Genomic DNA, 16241 nt, shown 5'->3' with positions numbered 1-16241 from the left:
ATATTTAGATTTTAAACATTTGTTTGGATGTTTAGAGCACTCGGATCCCTTGGTCCTGACCCACGACCAACACTCCGAGATACCGCTGTAATATTAATAGTAAGTACGTTGTAGCAAATCAAAGCGTAAACAATTTTCACGTGCCTGAGTGGCCTCTGGTGAATTAAAATAGCCATCTGGTGGAACAGCACAAAGCTAAAATCTTTCCAGAACAGAATAAAATTGTAATTGTATTTGTATTTCCTCTGCAGTATTTTAAACGTGGTTCATATTAGAAAAAGCAAATCGATGCTGGGCACATAAGAGCTTAATATCAGTGCCATTTAGGAGAAAGGCTGTTCTTTTATTTATCCTGTCCAGTAGCCTGAGCAACAAGCAAATATTTTTTTAAGCCATTAGATGTTGCCAAAAAAAATCCCCCCTATAATTCTCCACAGCTCAGAATGACACTGTTTACAAATAATGTTATACTTCAAATCAACGACCTTGTAATCTGTTCCCATGTGCAGACTGGCATTCCTTGTCATTTACATGAACGAAAGAAATGATAGTCTGTCGTCTTTTTTTTTTTTTTTAAGCCCCTGATTTATTTTTTTTTTTCCTCATTTTTCCACTGCAGAAGGCACTTGGGCCAAGGAAGTAGAAGTTGTTTTATTTATCTACTGGTGATATCCTTCAAGCTTCACGTGCCCTGCAGAGGACCGTGCATCCCTCACCACTCTGGGTAGATAAGGTTTGGCTAAAGCACGGAACGAAGGAGAAATCGCTTGGGAAATGTCTTTTCCCCACTCTTTCCTTTGCGTATGACACATCCTGCGCTGCCGTAACTGTCAAATTTCACATCTATAGCAGAAAATCTAACCTGATATCTGCATTCATAGGCACACGTCTGTGAATCTTAGTTTGTCTCAAGTCCCGAGGCGCTGGGAATCTATCAAACACGTACAACAAAAGCGTTATAAATTGAAACACCGTCTTCATGTGATGGCAGAGCTCTCTGTCACCCTCCCCTGCCATCGCCTCGGGGACACCCATCACCCCTCCTCTCCATCGCTGAACTTACCCCGGAGGACCTCACCAGAGCGGCTCTTCTCACAAGATTCAGGTTGCGATAAACTCGCCTACTATATTTTATGCTTAATGACAACACCAACAATTCGTAACGCTCAGGGCAAAGAATGAAAAGGTACCAGAGACACTTCAGAAGCATCCTGCTTTAAAACCTGCCTCCCTTGTCTTCCTGAAATAGCCCCACACTGAGCAGACCGGCAGAAATCAGAGCATGGGTATGTTCCTACAAGTCTAAAAGGGGGCTTCTTCAACAGCTTGTGGTTCCAGGTCTGGTAAGATGATCCAAAGAAGCTCACACAGCACCAGCAAACCTCTCTTCTCCTGCAGGAAAATGGGAGGAGGAATGGCATAGGTACAGATGAGAAGCAGTGGACCAAACAGAGGAGGGCCACAGAGATGCTTGCAAGGGCTGGAGCCCCTCTGCTGGGAGGACAGGCTGAGAGAGTTGGGGGGGTTCAGCCTGGAGAGGAGAAGGCTCCGGGGAGACCTTAGAGCCCCTTCCAGTCCCTCAAGGGGCTCCAGGAAAGCTGGGGAGGGACTCTGGATCAGGGAGGGGAGCCACAGGACGAGGGGGAAGGGTTTGACACTGAAAGAGGGGAGACTGAGATGAGATCTGGGGAAGAACTTCTTTGCTGTGAGGGTGGTGAGAGCCTGGCCCAGGTTGCCCAGAGAAGCTGTGGCTGCCCCATCCCTGGAGGGGTTCAAGGCCAGGTTGGAGGGGGCTTGGAGCAACCTGGTCTAGAGGGTGGAACTGAATAGTCTTTAAGGTCCCATCCAACCCAAACCGTTCTGTGATTCTATGAAACAGTCCTGCCTCATCACATAATGGAAGCCCATGTGGCAAAGAAAGGAGCAGAGGACTTTTGGTTCCTCTGATCTGGAGTAGCCTGCTCCCAACTGCCTGAAGACCATCAGTAATTCAAACACCGACCAAGGATGACGTATGATTGCTGTAGTGCAGAGTAACAAGAAAGATTGCTAGAGGGAAATGCATGGCTATGGTAGGGATGCAAGAGGGGCAGGTCAATGCCTTCTGTTCATGACAATACACGTGGCCTAATCACAACAGACTTTCACACGCGGTCCCTACCCATCGACGTTCACACAATAAAAATCCCTCTGTGCTTTAGCAGGAAAGGCTGTTTGCCATCCCGTTCCACCCACTCTTCCCCTTAACTCCACTCTTCGACTCTCTTTAATGTCACTGTTGCTTTTCTGAGCGTTTCCAAAGACCGTGTTGACAGATTTTGGCTGGCTGGCTCACAGACGGAAAAAAAAAACCCATGCACTTTGTGAGCAATACGATGCTCATATTTTTGAAAATTATACTTAAAAGCAGGGGAGGAAGAATAGCTCGTGTTATGCTTTCCCAAGGCTAGATCCTTCAAAATCATTCTCTCTCTATCACCCAACTCCAAACATGCTGGAAAGCTGGTAAAGAGAACTCTGATCTGCTTCCTCTTTTAAACTAAACCAAAAAAAAAAAAGTTTCCAAAGAGGGACCAATTTAACAGAACAGTTGTTGCAAACAGCTGTTTCGAAATGTAGATGGCGATTTACATAAATTCATATTCAGATCCCCCAGCTGTTCTGTACTATAAACAAGAAAGTTTTGTCGAGTGCCCAGGGATAGCTTTGTTGTGATGGGCGCTAAATAAATACAATTTGTCGCGGTGGTGGTTGGTTGTTCCTTTCTCACAGGCTGCTGGAGGCTATTACATGCAACCCTTTCCTTCAGAAACTCGTTTTGACCGAAAGCTCTTTCTGAGCTAATCCGCCGCCGTCTGAGAGCTGTTAAGAAATACAGAGCAAGGAGGAAAAAGTTCCAAAACACACACGAAAGGCTGCGCTTGCAGAAATGAGAGGTGGCCAGCTCTCAGAGACGTCACATTTGCAGGAGGGATGCGTACGTGGGAGTTTCAAGGCTTAGAATTTACTCCTTCGACTCTTCAGCGAATCGTAACTGATAATAAATGACTCCTCTGCACGGTCCGCTTCGCAGAATGTTTTGTATCACTCTGCAAAAAGCCGCCTTTCAAGCCATTTCATTGAAATATCTCTCTTGCAAAGCCGTGTTTGCCATTCAGGGCTCTGTTTAGACACCTTCCCAGCCATTAAAACTCAATAACATGTTGCTAAAGCGGCAAATTTGACAGCACGCCATTTAGCTCCGTCTCTGGAAATCACAGCATAGATGGCAAACAGCAAAATTAACGGTACCGTGAAGCTCTAATCAATATATTTTTAAATGAAGTGTTAACGGTACAAAGCCTTTTGCTAGAAGGCACTAAGCTGCTGGAGATGTCGCCGGTCCACACACACGTAAAGCCACGACTACAGGTTGCAGTGAGCGTCCCCTCTGGGGAGGAAGAAGAAGAGGATGAAGAAGTACAACTACCCCTTCCCCCTGTTAAATCAACAGCTGTTACAGTCCGCTTAATTAAGCCATACCCACCTAATACCATCAATTACTACAATAATCAAGAGAAAGCCATTTAGGAATGAGGTTACCCTTTGTCTCAGGACCCGGTCTAATGGCTGAAGCTTTACAAAGGAACACGTCTCTACAGTGATTAGAAGTAAAACCAAATCCCACCACTCTGCCTTCACCAACAGATTATAAACAGGGATCCGGATTGTCGCTCTGGCTCCTCAAAACTCCACAGGACTCCCACGAGCCAACCTATGAGGTTTGATTTCTTCCAAAAACCAGAACTTGAAATTCAAAACACATCATTCCTCAGAGACAGAAGGGAATCGGTTCTAGGGTTGGAGTTGTGAGTAAAAACTGATGTTATCTCAGGCTCTTGGCTTGTCCATTATTGCACGTTTTCAGTCTCCCAGGCAGGACTGGGGAGTCAGAGCCGGCATGGCGCTTTCACCAGTCTGGATAACTAAAGACCGGTCTTTACCGAGAGACTCTGACTTCATCCAAATACAAACCAGAACGTAAGTGCCTTCTAGATTAAGTTTCATCTGTTACAAGTCATGCAAACTCAGAAAGGGATTTCCGTATGATCTTTTAAAATCCATACTCATTTTGGGGAAGCAAAAAAAAAAAAAAAAATTTCTAGATTTTTCTACATTTTGGGCAATACCATAATTTATGATAGGAATAAAATACCTGGATTTTCACTATGATAGAAATATTGCACATACGCTTCTGCTATTTTTACACTTGCTCGTAAGTCATTAAACAGACAAAGCTCATAGCGGTATTCATTAAATTTCAACTTTAGGACGCATAAACTACTCTCCCACACATTCTTCCTTATTCTGATATTATCTAAGAGTTACAAAAAGCCATTAATATTCTGAAGTTATTTCCTGTAGAAACCAAATTATCCCCCCCGCCCCCCCAAAAATTAAAATAAAGCCTTGCTTACTTATTATAGACCCCATTTTGCATTCCTGCAAAGAAAGTGGGAAACAGAACACTAAAGCAGAAAAGAATGAAAGGAGGCTGATAAGTTATAAGACCATGGCACAAATTTACAACCTCATGAATCCTTTCTGCACTGGAACTTTGAAGGAATTGTCTTTTTTTTCCACTTCAAAAATACCTGTGAGGATAAAATAAATGCAAACTGATGTATAGATTGTCTCGTACTTGGGCTGCTGCTATTCTTAAATTAATTTCCCCAGGTTCTGCTTTCTTTTTTTCCCCTCCAGCAGCCTGAGAACAACAGCATCATGAAACAGCCCAGTTCACAACACTGTATAAAAAGGCTCATTAAAATGCAGCCTCATTAATTACTTTTGAAATTAAGTTATACTGGCTATCACTATCTCAGCGCTTCGAGTCTTCAGGCACACATAAAAGAAAAGTTATTATCTCACCTCTAAAAAGTGTTTAAAGAATAATAACAGCAAGAGGCTAATACCAAATCCTGTGTGAGATGCAGCATGACACAGAATCAGTACATATATTTCTTAAATAAGTACCTCCTCACTTGCCATCCTGGTAACCCAAAGTCTTATGCCACCAATCAAGCATCAGGTGACGGCAAAATAAATTTAACTGGGGAAAAGGAGCGCTGGGCTCTACCCTGGCATCGTTTCCAACCCGATGAGCCGCACGCACGGTTCCCAGCTATCAATATAGCTTAAACGTACTGGCCTGGTCCCTGCCTCCTCGGGCTTTTGGTGGTCCTTTGGCTGATGATGCTCCCCTTCCCAGAAACACAAAGTTTCCAGAAATCAGCTTGCCGAAATGATAGCTTTCCCTTTTATTATTATTATTTTTTTTTCTTAAATTTCCTCAAACCCTTGAATTTAAGACCTCACTAATACAGTGTAGGAAAATTAGCCAGATAATGGTATCTCCTGTTGCAACAGGATTGTCGTAGCCCTTAAACACAGATAATGACTCACAAAAGACTCTCCAAAACCCAGTTGCATTCCTATCCAAAATATCAGACACAAGCTAAAGATTTGGGGTACTTCCAGCACGTTTTTGGTTTCCAGCTTCAATACCTCAGATTGACAGAGCTGCCTAATTTCTGACATATTGGGGATATTGTAAGGCAGAGATGTAGGTGGGTTTTGCAGAGAAAGACTCATTAGATTGTTTTATGCTGATATTTAAGATGACTTTGGAAAGGAATTTTTTTAGTGTATTTACTGTGGGATATTGATATTATTATTTAGTGGTTACATAGAGTTGTCCTTTCATAGATTCATAGATTGGTCCAGGCCGGAAGGGACCTCCAAAGGTCATCTAGTCCGACCTCCCCGCAGTCAGCAGGGACACCCCCAACTAGACCAGGTTGCCCAGGGCCTCGTCGAGCTTCACCTTGAATATCTCAAGGGAAGGGGCCTCAACCACCTCCCTGGGCAACCTGTTCCAGTGTTCCACCACCCTCAGAGTAAAGAACTTTTTCCTAATATCCAATCTAAATCTCCCCTTCTCCAACTTAAAGCCATTGCCCCTCGTCCTGTCACTGCAGGCCTTTGGAAACAGACCCTCCCCAGCCTTCCTGTAGCCCCCCTCAGGTACTGGAAGGCCGCTATGAGGTCTCCCCGGAGCCTCCTCTTCTCCAGGCTGAACAACCCCAACTCCCTCAGCCTGTCCTCATAGGAGAGGTGCTCCAGCCCCCTGATCATTTTGGTGGCCCTCCTCTGGACCCGCTCCATCAGGTCCATGTCCTTTCTATATTGAGGGCTCCAGACCTGCACACAGCACTCCAGGTGAGGTCTCACCAGAGCAGAGTAAAGTGGCAGAATCACCTCTTTGACATGGTGACAATTCCTGCGTCTTAAAGGTTATACAGATTTGCCTAGAAGTGTCACTGAATTTCACTGAATTTTTAGAGTTGGAAGGGACCATAAAGATCATCTAGTCCAACTCCCCTGCCGAAGCAGGATTGCCCAGAGCACGTCAGAGCATGTTACTCAGGACTGCAAATACAGTCTCCTAAATACATTTATAAGCTCCCTGGGAATGCAAGGCTTCGAGGATGCCCGGTAAACACAAGATCCTTTGGAAGCTCCTTGACTTTCGGAAATGGTTGGGGGAGCATCTTCAGGAGCATCTCGCTCACGCCTCCTCTGAACGTGACAGACACTGGGTTTAACTAATGATTCCACCCAGGATTTCATCAGGATCCTTCGCAGATACATAATATATACACTCCATTTTTCAACTCGATTCTTACTTTCTCACACTAAAATGCATCACTGGAGTGACGGTCCTTAGAAACGCACATCACCAGAGCACGTCTTTTCTCTGATATATTGCACCAAACACCACATTAAGTTGGCTCAATATTCTTCTGCACCAGGGAAGATCATAGCTCAACCACAATTAAAAATAAGGAATTTAGTAGTAACACATGTATTTAGACGTGACTACAGGCGGTAACAGTGTAATGAAGGTTCACTGACTTTTAAAAAAACAACATTAAATTTCTGTTTTTATTGGAAGAAGCTACGCTGGCACAAGGACATGGGAATTCAGCCAAACCTTTTAAAATGCATCAGCGTTGGGCTGCTTCTGAGGAACGGCAGAGTAGCTCACAGACTTATCTCCATCTCCCTCATGTAAGTTTACCTCAGTGCATGAACTACACCAATTATTTTGTTTTTTCCTTATTAAGCCCCCAGCTTCCGAAAACGTTGAAGCTCGGTTTCCCAAGCCACATGAACACAACCATGCGGGAGCGGGTGTTCCTAGTGTACTTGCCATACGGGCAACCGTGCCAGCCACCCAGGTTCCTGCATGTTCCATGCCTGCAGTGCCTTGCACACTACGATCCCAGCTTCATATTGAACAAGGCAAGAGGGAATTTGCATCTGGGAAGGGAGGGAAATTAAGGAAAAAACATCTCAGCCTCTTTTCTTCCTTCGGATGATAGCTAATAGACTTATTTTCAGGATTTCTTTCCACAAGTGCTTGATTTACATGTGTTCAATCTTATTCATACATCAGAGAAATTATAACTAAATCCCTCTGAAAAAGGATCATCTAAGTTGGAAGGGACCTTTCAGATCACCGAACTCAACCATCAAACCTAACACTGAGAAACCCACCACTAACCCATGTCCCTCAGCACCACGTCTACCCGTCAATTTTAAGTATCTCCAGGGATGGTGACTCCACCACTTCCCTGGGCAGCCAACGTCCTTCTCTTCCCCTACTTGTTATTGGTATTATACCACCATGGCTCTGAAGTCTTTTATTAGGCAAAGGTTGAAATGCCATCTCAACCTTCTGACATGGTCATGGGTCATTCCCGCAAAGCCTACAGTAGATCACTCCATAAGACAGAAGTTCTCCATTTCTTCTGGGCTTGGTCGGTTTTGCTTGCAGTATGTTTGCTTTGCTTAGATTGTAAATTTATTACACTGCAAGTTGTGCTATTGGCACCATCAGCTCTTGACCTCCCAAAGATCCAGGAAGAAATGTTTCATCTATCAGAAGCTGGAAAAGGAGGGAGCAACAAGAAATGCTGAACACACCCTTGTTGGGTTTTTCTAACACGGTTGTAGTTTTGATGGACAATACTGGTGGGATTTTCTTAAGTTGTTTGAGATACGCAGGATCCTTTTTTTTTTTTAAATGGGAAATTTAAGTTGTCCCAGTTGTTTCCACTAAACATATTCAGGCATATCATAATGAATTTCTTACAGAAAAAGATGACATCTAAATGTGAATTACAATTACAAAAATGTATTCTTTTATTTTCTACCAATAATTTAACTGCCTGTAGTTTTAATTTCACAGGCTATCAAGTTCTCTTGCAACACACAGAATCTGCATCTTAATATACTACACGTAAGAAAAAAATGCTATAAAATTATGTTTATACGATAATATGAATTGTTTAAGGCCATTCTGCTCTGCTTACCATTGTGTTAATTTTGTATTTCTGACTTTTTCCTGTACAAAAAAAAAAAAAAAGCAGAATATCTTTACAAACTTAACTCTGGCCTTAATTAAATCTCAGCGCTGTGCAATGAGCTAACTTCCTCGTGAGCACAGAGGCTCAGCAACCCAACGGGAGCTGCTGCGGCTCTCAGGAGGGAAAGCTGCTCACAAGGGGGATGGATAGGACCTCCGATTGTTTTAGAATCTTTCTAGTACAAACGCTTTTACAGCTTGAGAATCCATCCGAGCATCTTCCTGTTATGGAAGATCCAAATGGCCCCCATTGATTTTGATGGGCAGAAGGTCAGGACTGAAGACCACTTTCTTCTGCTCACTAAGGCAAACCGTTAAAGAAGGTGCCTTCTCCTTGCTCTCCTCACCCATTTGAGGTAAGCCAAAAATCTATTTTTCCCTCTTTACTGATGGAAAACTCATCCAATACTTCTGTGTTTCTCCATCTTCCGCAATTATTGAAAGCAGCTGAGGGTTCTCATGGTTTTCACCAAAACCGGTGAGAATATCTTAGCCGACCTACATCCTCAATGATATTACTTTGGTATCTAAAGATGTATGGCCTTCAATCTGCCCTGACCTAAGGACATTTTTATGACAGCAGCAGAAGAATGATGAAAGATAATTACTCATGTCCATGTTCTTATTTGAACAATAAACAGGAAAACAAATCACTGCCATAATCTTAGAGTGCCAGGGCTTCGTCACGTATTGTACCTCATGCAAATGCGGTGCTTTCATAAAAAAAAAAAAAAATCAAATAAATGATCCTAAGGATCATTTACCTTGAAATTTATTAATATGAAGTGTGACTACAGCAGTTCCTATAAATATACATCATATAAATGCTTGGTTTATAGAGTTCATGAATTGGGCAATGGGTTTTCATCACTCAAAATCAGAGCTGCCGAGGAAGAGGCGTCAGCAAGCTGCCCCGACCCCACGCGAGTGGGAGAAGACATCGCTGAGGAGGTTTTGCTGGTGAGACATGTCCATTAAGGAATTGTCTTATCCTGAAATGTTTCCTCAGATAACTCCTGAACTTCTGAGAAGAAGCTGCAGGAACCACACTGTTGGTAGATCTCAAAAGGTTTTGAACACCGGCTGATTTTGCAGAATCACGTACCTGTGTTTAAGGTCCTTAAACATTAGAGCTAACTACAATGTGGATTGAAAAACCCGGCATTCAGGCACACTGCTTCACATTTCTTTTGGCTATTCTTTTAAATCGTATTCTGTTCTTTTTTAATTTGCCATTTGTGGATGTACGCATACGAATGAAAGTTAATTTGCAGAGATCTTTGAGAATGGCTGCAACACATCAGCACTAATTCCCATGCAAGCCTAGGTGTTCAAAGAATTTTCATTATTATTCATCAATCACTGTCCATCGTTTATCTTCTTGTTTAAAAATATTTTCCTTATTTATTCAGAGTGGAAGGAAAAAAAAAAAAATTAAATGTGAGTGGTGACATCTCATAAAACATAAATAATGAATAGCTCTGCAAACCACCCCAGGCAGAAAATGTAGCTTTAGCAGGTCTGTGACACACACACTCAACTGGAGATTGGTATGGATTCCGCTTAAATGCTTTGCAGAGGGGCAGGTTTTACAGCAAATCATTTCCTCAGCCCCCCCCTTAAAGTTGGGCATCACAAAAGGAAGGTTTCCCTCTTACTCACAGCTTCTACTTGGGTTAGAAACACTGAAACAGCTTCGGTCATAATTTTTTTCAAGAGTCCACATATTATTCACCAAAAAAATTAAAGGATATTTAGATTAAAAAAAAAAAAACCAACCAAAACAAACGGTGAAAAGTGGACCTGAATTCTTCCTCCATCCCTTACATTTGCAGCTCTTAATGAGGCAAAGGAATTAATTTCACTGAAAAGATTAATGAGGTACCAAATGAATTGACGCTGCCCAGATCTCATGTCAGAGTTGAGGATGATAAGTTGCCAGTGACCGGTTCCTATCGGATGGGGAGCTTTAAGGGGCAGGTACATATTAACCTGAACTATATCTTGCAAAACCAAATTGAAAGTTTTAATACTGCTTCTCACCAAGAAAGAAAATAGGTTTCACCAAAAGAAATTCAAAAAGTGAGATGAAATTACATAAAGACAACATTTCTGATAAATAAGATACCAACTGGGCTTTTCAGTCTGGGCTGTGAGTTTTTCTCCCCCCACACATTGGGGGGTGGTTTGGTTTTTGTCTAATCTGGAATTGCACCAAGTACCATACTGAAAACCAGGAAATCGGTGAAAAGACTGTTTCCTGAAGCTCCTCAACTACAAAAATGTCTCCAATCTTTTCCTTTTTGAACGGTGTTTATAGGTTAATAAAGATTTATTTGGTGGCGGTTCATAGTGCAACATGATGTTAAAGCTCTTTGGGTAACATGGAAAACCCAGAACAAAGCTAGACATTCCCCAGAGTCCCTGTAAAATAGCGATGGGGTAATGAAACTATTTACTTTTAAATAGTTCAGCACAACCTGTTCCTAACGAGTATTTTTCACCGGTGGAGATTTCAACTGCAATAGCTATATAGGAACGACACAATCGGAGATGGTAGAAACCCAGAGGACTCTTAAACCACCTGCCCTCCTGCGTAAAATCTGATTTAATTTCTTAAAGGAGAATTTCTAATAAACAAACCAAGCAAAAAAAAACAAAAAACAAAAAACAAAAAACAACCAACCCCAAAGCCCAAAACCTCCCAAAACCATCCACAACCCCTAAAGAAAGCAGAAAAAAGGCGAAAAAGCAGCCTCCATCTTTAGGAATTTAGGTGGTCACTATCCAATGCGCAAATCAAAAAGGAGTCTAAAAATCTGAGATGAACACCTCATTCTGCTCTTAAAAAACAAGCATGAAATATCAAAAAGCAAACATTTAAATTGCTTCTCACTCGAAATATTTTTTTTCTTCTTTCTTACAGATTTGGATATTGTTCTTATGTCTCTAGAGGGAGAAAATAAAAAGTGACGGATGCACATTGAACATCAGGCTAAAAGTCAGAACTAAATGTAAGTTACTCTCCTTTTACAATCAGTGGGAAGAAATTGGTGCTGCCAGAGGGCAAACGGGGTGGACACCTGCAGCTGATTCACCCTCCTCCTCACACGCCTGTCTTCTTAACGCTGGCTGTAAAGCGAGCGGAGTGCCAGGACGAACACCAAATATGCTCAAAATCACAGAATCTTCACGGTTGGAAGGGACCTTTGAGATTGAGTCCAACCATACACACACACACAAAAAAAACCAAAACAAAAAAAAACAACCCAACAATCTCGGGCACTAGAGCATGCCCTGAAGTGCCACATCTACACGTTCCTTAAATACCTGGGCAGGCTGTTCCAGTGCCTGACCACCCTCTCAGGAAAGTCATTCTTCCTAATATCTAATCTAAACCTCCCCTGCCCCAACTTCAGACCATCTCCTCTGCTCCTGTCATTATTCCCTTGGGAGAAGAGGCCAACACCCACCTCTCTACACCCTCCTTTCACGTAGTTGTAGAGGGCAATGAGGTCTCCCCTCAGCCTCCTCTTCTCCAAACTAAACATGCCCAGTTCCCTCAGCCTCTCCCCATATGACTTGTTCTCCAGACCCCTCACCGGCTTGGTGGCTCTCCTCTGGACACGCTCCAGCAGCTCCATGTCCTTCCTGGAGTGAGGGGCCCAGAACTGAACACAGCACTCGAGGTGAGGCCTCACCAGTGGCCAGTCCAGAGGCACCATCACTGCCCTGCTCCTGCTGGCCACGCTGTTCCTGATACAGGCCAGGATGCCGTTGGCCTTCTTGGCCACCTGGGCACACTGCTGGCTCATGTTAAGCCGGCTGTCCACCAACACCCCCAGGTCCTTTTCTGCCGGGCAGCTTTCCAGCCACTCTTCCCCAAGCCTGTAGCGTTGCCTGGGGTTGTTGTGACCGAAATGCAGGACCCGGCACTTGGCCTGATTGAACCTCATCCCATTGGCCTTGGCCCATCCATCCAACCTGTCCAGGTCCCTCTGTAGAGCCTGCCGACCCTCAAGCAGATCAACACTCCCACCTAGTTTGGTGTCATCTGCAAACTTACTGAGGGTGCACTCAATCCCCTCATCCAGATCAGCAATAAAGTGAGATTAAGCGAGATCCATCCTAACTCTTAAAAGTTAAACTCTTAAAAAGTTATTTATCGTAACTCTTAAAAAGTTATTCAGCATGTTATTCCATCATTCTGCAGTACCCGAGAGTCTCTTGCTTTTAAAACCTTAATATTGCCACTTACAACTTGAAAATACTAATTTTTTTTAGTAGCCAGTGCACCAAAACTGCAGAGAAACACCCATTTTTTATTTTATCTCCCCAGCAAAACTAACCCATTAACGGCACACTATGTGCATTTTGGCAGGTTATGCGTGTCATACGCTCTAGGAAGCTTAGAACTATGGGGAGATCAAGATGGTAAATACAAAGTTGTGTTCCTTCACTGCTTACACCTTCCCCTAATTATCTGGAGCTTAAAACAGCGTAAAAAAGGAGAGCGAGGATAAAGAGAGGCACAGGCTGCTTGTAATTCCGTGGGCATTCCCATGCAATTCTGTACAGATAACAGCAGATGGACATAACAATTACAAAGGCTCACTAACACGTATAAATTCTCACTGAAGAAGGTTTTTACAATATTTTCCAAGCACTCCATGTCTAAATGTACGCAATTCTGTTGCAAGAGAGAGTTATGGCTAGTCCAAAGCAATATGTACACAAACCCAAAATGTCGTACCTTCTGGTTACTTCCAATAAGTATATTCATTTTTTTTTTCCCCACATAAGGTAGGTGGATATGTATCAAATTCGGCAGCTTCTCTAAATTTCCATCTGCACATAGACATTTTCCACCCTTCATCCCCCCACTGAGAGACTCAGCGGTGACAAGCAGCGGATGGAGTCCCGGCTTTAATATACCTTTTTGTTCTCATTAAAGGAAAACCCAAAGCCATTCCAATCTTTTTACATTTTTTACCTTTTACCTGCGTGATTTTACCTCACGCAGCTGCCGGAGAAAACTCTTTACTGTGTTTGAACTTTCTGTACAAAAAAGCCATATTAAATACTATTACTTTTGTGTAAAAGCCCTGTTTTCTTCCATTTCAGAAGCTGACAAAAATCACAGGCACATTCCACTGCTACCATCAAGCAACAGACAATGGACCATTTCAAGCAGTTTGGACAACCTTTATCTCTTATCTAGATTGGGACACCCTGATTCTAGCTCAGTCCATAATCTATCCAGGAGAAAAAAAAAAAATAATGATTCACTTTCTAATAAAATCATAGAATCACAGAATCATAGAATCATCCAGGTTGGAAGAGACCCTTGGGATCATCGAGTCCAACCATCTACCCTACTCTACAAAGTTCTTCCCTATATCATATCCCCCAACACCACATCTAAACGGCTCTTAAACACATCCAGGGATGGTGACTCAACCCCCTCCCTGGGCAGCCTGTTCCAATGCCCGACCGCTCTTTCTGTGAAAAATTCTTTCCTAATGTTCAGTCTAAACCTACCCTGCTGGAGCTTGAAGCCATTCCCTCTTGTTCTGTCGTTAATTACCTGTGCGAAGAGACCAGCACCAACCTCTCTACAGTGTCCTTTCAAGTAGTTGTAGAGAGTGATGAGGTCTCCCCTCAGCCTCCTCTTCCTCAGACTAAACAGTCCCAGCTCCTTCAACCGCTCTTCATAGGATTTATTCTCCAGGCCCTTCACCAGCTTCGTTGCCCTATATCAAGAAGTATATCAATATCAAGATAAATATCAAGAAGTAGAGAAGAAATGGGCAGCATTCTACACACAACTCATCCCACCATCTTCCTCGGTAGCCTCATATCTATACACACACGCAGCAGAAATACAGAAGAATGCATTATAAAATAAAGCTTGATGTTTATTCTCATCAGTGTCTCTGCAATAGAAAGAGCTGTGCAAACGAGCATCTGCACTTCTGGATAATTAGTACCATTTCCCAGACCTTTTTGCTATGGTGCATGCTAACAGAGGGTTACTGGAACTGTTGAACTCCCTGTGTCTGTGTCTGTTCCAGGGAATTAAATGTCTCCAGGCACGGGAACTTAATTGCCCATATGGCTGGCAGTTGGCACAGTCCCTGGCTCAGCTCTAGCCCAGGCCAACGACCACTTTTCCAAAAAAAGAAAAGGTTTCCAGGCATAATCAGGGTGTTTGCCTCAGCCAAGGACCATTCCCAGCACACAGCTTGCATGAAACTCTTATTTTTCAGGCCAGCGAGTTTCACAGCATGGCCATGTGCTGTCCCACACCACTTGCCCAAAGACCAGAGAGTGCTTTCAAACACTTCTAGTTTGCTGGTGTAGACACGACACGGACTTCTGACCACTGAGCTCCATAATCCAGTTCTGCAGGTTGGGGTGAGAGATGGTCCCCTCCAGGCTTTCTTAGTTGTCTGAGACTATTAAAAGTGGATTTCCTATGGAAAGTTGGATTGGCAGTTTAGGTTTGTGGCATAAACATCTCCTTGGTCTGCAAGGAAAGGTGGGAGACCCATGGAGAAGGAGCAGACCAAGCAAACAGTGGACACAGCCAAATCTAACTCGGGTCTGAGCAGTTTCCAAGTGTAACTTCTGAAACACTCAATGCAGTCAGTGTGGTCCAAAATTCATAAATATGTCAAAGATACGGTCGTTACCACCATAACACGTAGGCTAACTGATGACTTACCTACCTGGAACCACCTCTTTCCTATTCTTCCATAAAAGGCTGCACAAATCTTTGACCTCTCCTCGAAAAGTGAATTCAAATACACATTATTAATTTAAACTATGTTCCTTGAACTAATGGCTATCTGGACAGTAATGATAATGTTCCTCTGCTAATGGGAAGGAGGAATCCCTTTGAAAATAACACGGGTAATGTTTTGGAACTGACACTTTGAAAATGTTATACTCATAGATAAGTTCTACTGGGACTTCTATTTTTATTCTAGTCTTGTAAGAAGATACACTAAAAGTCTCCCATTTTAGCTTCTTCCCTTCAATATCGCCAACAATCAATTTGCATTTCTTCTCAGCTGAAAATCAAGACTCTTTAAATGACCTAAAATTATCTTTTCAAAACACAGCGAAAAAGCTATTGATTATGCTCCTCTATCACAGACAGAGGAACTGATGCGAATACAAGTCAGCACCCAAACTTTGAAAATAATGACCTGTAATAAGACACTCCTCTATTTTTCTTTCTTTACCATGGAAACCAGCAAACAGGAGAGAGAATTTCAACTTCACATTTCGGAAGAGGCACTGAAGAAACCCACCTTCAATTGAAATTGCAAAACTAATTCCGGGAGGCAGTTAAAAACCAAACCCCTCCTCACCAGGGATTTGTGAAAATGTCGGGGAACTCACCCAGCTGAGGTTGATCCCATTTGTCCATGCGAAAACGCTTAACATATGCAACTGCTTTGTTTTCTGCAGGTTTGAAGAAGTGTTTTAATCAGCAAATAGTTCCCAAAGAAAGAGAAACTCAGGTTAGTGGAAGGCCCTCCATTCGAAGAGGATTTATGCCCCATTACATTTCGCGCCGTGGTTCTCTCTCTATCCCCAGAGCCTTAGGGATACAAACTTAAACCTACTCATTAAATCCCAGGTGTTTGCTGACTCTGGCTCTTCATCCAGGGTATGTCTATATCAGTTTTAAGCTTAGGTTTGAGTCGCTTTGTGTTTTGAACCCCGATTGCTGAGTGTCAGTCACCTCATTTCTCTG

This window comes from Numenius arquata, chromosome Z, assembly GCF_964106895.1.
Source record: "Numenius arquata chromosome Z, bNumArq3.hap1.1, whole genome shotgun sequence".
Lineage (NCBI taxonomy): Eukaryota > Metazoa > Chordata > Aves > Charadriiformes > Scolopacidae > Numenius > Numenius arquata.
Note: the sequence above shows the minus strand (reverse complement) of the source record.